General features: G+C 53.5%; 1 pseudogene; it reads left to right on the forward strand.

The window, feature by feature from the left end:
- On the forward strand, window positions 1-2,246 carry LOC121825797 (paraneoplastic antigen Ma6E pseudogene; annotated as a pseudogene).
- Window positions 2,247-3,654: the final 1,408 nt, after the last annotated feature.

The following is a 3,654-nucleotide window of genomic DNA, read 5'->3' on the forward strand; positions in this document are numbered from 1 at the left end:
AAAGAGGAGCTGCTACAGTCAGCACACATCCCTGTCTGGTCATGTTCCCTTCCAAGTCCACTGCTATGGCACTGGCGATTCTTCAGGACTGGTGTGGGTGGATGGGTGTCAATGCCCAGCGTTCACTGCTTATCCTGGGCATCCCTGATGATTGTGAGGAAGACGAATTCCAGGAGGCTGTGCAGGCTGCCCTCAGGCCCCTGGGCAGATACCGAGTGCTTGGCAAGGTCTTCAGAAAGGAGATAGGGGCAAAGGTTGCTTTGGTTGAATTCGCTGACAATTTGAACCAAAGTTTGATCCCCCGACAAATACCAAGTGATAGGGGGCCCTGGTCTGTGATCTTCCTGCCTCAGGTCCCTGATATCGAGTTACAGGGTACATTCAATTTCCCTGCACAGGCTCATGGGCAAGCTTTGCAAGGGGCTTCAGGTGGGGCAGGGGCTTCAGGTACATCAGGGACTGCAGTTGAGGAAGGAGATGGAGGTGAGACAGGGAATGTGGGTGAGGCAGGAGGAGCAGCTGAGGAAGGCGCTGAGGATGAGGCAAGAGTGTCGGAGGAGGAAGGAACAGAGGGTGAGGAAGGAGGAGCGGGTGCAGCCCCTCCTGCCTCCTTCCTACAGGAGGAAGGAGCTGCAGCTGAGGCAAGAGTGTCAGACAAGGAAGAGACAGAGGGTGAGGAAGGAGGAGCAGGTGAGGCAGGAAGAACAGCCGAGGAAGAAGCTGCAGCTGAGGCACGAGTGTCAGATGAGGAAGGAGCAGAGGCTGAGGGAGGAGTTATATATGAGGCAGGAGTAATAGATGAAGCAAGACTGTCAGACGAGGGGGCTATGGATGAGGAAGATGATGTAGTTGAGGCAGGGGCTGCAAGAATGTCTGATGAGGAAGGAGCTGGAGGGGACATGGGGGTTGCAGGTGTTATAGGAGCTATGGGTTGGGTAGGAGCTGCAGGTGAGGTAGGAGCTGCAGGAGAAGGAGGCGTTTTAGAGGCAGGAGCAGGTGATGATGGGTCTGCAGGTGAAGAGGGGTCTGTGGGTGATGAAGGGTCTGGGAGTGATGAGGGGTCTGCAGGGGATGAAGGATCTGTGGATGGTGGAGGGGCTGTGGGTGAAGCAGGAGCTGTAGGTGAGGCAAGAATGTCAGATGAGGAGGGAGCTGCAGGTGACATGGGAGTTGCAGGCATTATAGGAGCTGTGGGATTGGCAGGAGCCGCAGGTGAGGCAGGAGGTTCAGGTGAGGAAGGGGCCTTTGATGTGGCAGGAGGGGCACATGGGGCTGGAGCCTGGACCCAGCAGTGGAGCCAAGCCCTGCAGCCCATCCTGGAAAACATGGCCTACCAGGAACTGAGACACTTCTCTGGGATGGAAGAGCCCGGCTCTGGGGGTCAGTCTTTCGAGAGCTGGCTGGACCATGCCAATGACATGCTATACCTGTGGCGCCACATATCCGAGAGGGAGAGGCGGCGGCGGCTGGTGGAGAGCCTGGGGGGCCCTGCCCTGGATCTCCTGTGTGAGCTTCTGGAAGAACATCCAGATACCCCTGCACAGGACTGCCTGGCTGCACTGGTGCAGGTGTTTGGCAACAAGGATACCGTGATGACCGCCCGGCTGAAGTTCCTGACTTGCTCCCAGCGGCCTCAGGAGACCCTCTTTGCCTATGTGATGCGCCTGGAAGGTCTGCTGCAGATGGCCCTGGAGAAGGGGGGCATCCAGCCTGCAATGGTGGATCAGGCGAGGGTACGGCAGGTGCTGATGCGGGCCAGGCCCAACCAGATGCTGCAGAACACCCTGAGGAGGTTGCGGCTGGAGAGGCGGCCACCTGGCTTTGTGGGGCTGCTCAGGCTTGTCCGGGAGACTGAGGCGTGGGAGGCAGCTCTGGCTGAAAATGCGGTGGTCCCAGTGGGGGAAGGGGTGGAAGTGCATGGTGGAGAGCTGGATGTGGCCCAGGCTGCCCTTGTCAGTGTTGGGGGTGCTGAGCCTGCCCCTGCTGTTAGAGAGGCTCTGCCAGCTGGTGAAGATGCTGGCCAGGCTGCTGCTGCTGTTCTTGAGCAAGCTGCTGGGCCTGCTCCTGATAGTGGTGGTGCCATAAAGGCAGGCCCTGACTCTGATGAGGCCAAGGTCTTCCCTGTCACCCAGAGAGATGAAGATGTGTTGGCCCCTACTGGCTCAGGCCAGGCGAGGCCCACTGAGGGCCCAGGTGTGCCTGAGAGCTTGGCCCGTACAGGAGATCAAGAAGTAGAGCAGCCCTAGTAGCTTGAGGGGAGGATGGAGGATGACAAAAGATCAGTTGATGCTCATCTTGTGGTGGGACTGTAATTCCAGCCTGTGGTAATGTGATGGTCAATGTTGTCAACTTGACAAGATCTAGACTAGCCTAAGAGACAAGACTCTGAGCATGTCTCTATTGGATTAATTGAGGAAGGAAGACACACATTGAATGTGGGTGGCACCATTCTATATACTGGGGTACTGGACTGAACGAAAATACAAGAACATTCACTGCTTCCCACTTCCTGACTTAAATGCGATTTGATCACCTGCCGCACAGTCCTGCCACAATTATTTTCACCATGGTGGACTATACCGTCAAACTGTGAGCCAAAATCTGCACTTCCTTCATTAAGTTGATTTTGTCATGTATTTTGCTACAGCCAAGAGAAAAGCAACTGCATCCCACCACTGTTGGGGTAAAGTGGAGTGGCAGCAGTGGCTGGGTAAACATTGGCCAAAGAAGAGCTACAGCAGTCCCTTGGGTAGATGCTTATACTGTGGGATATACTGGTTACATGGTTTTCCAGAGATTGGGGGCAGGAATAAGGAAGTTATGTGTAAAAGGGAGAGTGCAAGACAATAGCCAGGCAGGCCTCAGGATCCTTGACAGTGTAGTGAGTATTGTGGCAGAGGGCATCTACCTAGAAAACATGGTGAAGAGGGGAGTCTACAAGGATTAGTGCATGCAATAGGACTTACCTTCAGAAGCTGTGTAAGACTCAGAGTTGGTGTTTGTCTACTCATCCTGTTTAGTCTACTTCTACTAGTAAGCAGAGCCCAACTCAAGTCTCTTCACTGAAGGATGTTTAGGGACTAGGTAAACTGGGTGCTACTCATGGGACAGAGAGTGAAGAACTGATTCCTCTGAAAGCACCCCCACAGAAGTGGATGGCAAAACAACAAAAAAGCATAAGCAGGGATAGCTCATCTCAGCCTGTGATAACACTCAGCTTGTCCCTTGGTCAGAGTGGAGGAGTGTGTGTGTGTGTGTGTGTGTGTGTGTATGCATTCCTGACAGTAAATGAATGTATGAGTATTGCTAGTGGATGGGGTCACTGTCATTGACTGTGAATGAGTATGTTTTTGAATGTTAGGAGCATGAATTTCTCTCAGAATACATTGAACATGATTGTGTGTCACTGAAGGTGAGCTTGAATTGAATATGTGTGACAGTGTGAGACTGAGACTGTGTAGAGTCAAAATGTGTCTTGAATTTGAGAGAGAGAGAGAGAGAGAGAGAGAGAGAGGGAGAGAGAGAGAGAGAGAGAGAGAGAGAGAGAGAGAGAGAGAGAGAGAGAGAGAGAGAGATTGATTTTGTATATTTCCTCCAAGGTCACCAGGAATCAGCAGGCCCCTGGTGGCCACCCTGTTCCCAGACCCCAGTCCT

The sequence above is a fragment of the Peromyscus maniculatus genome, chromosome X (genome assembly GCF_049852395.1).
Source record: "Peromyscus maniculatus bairdii isolate BWxNUB_F1_BW_parent chromosome X, HU_Pman_BW_mat_3.1, whole genome shotgun sequence".
Classification (NCBI taxonomy): Eukaryota; Metazoa; Chordata; class Mammalia; order Rodentia; family Cricetidae; genus Peromyscus; species Peromyscus maniculatus.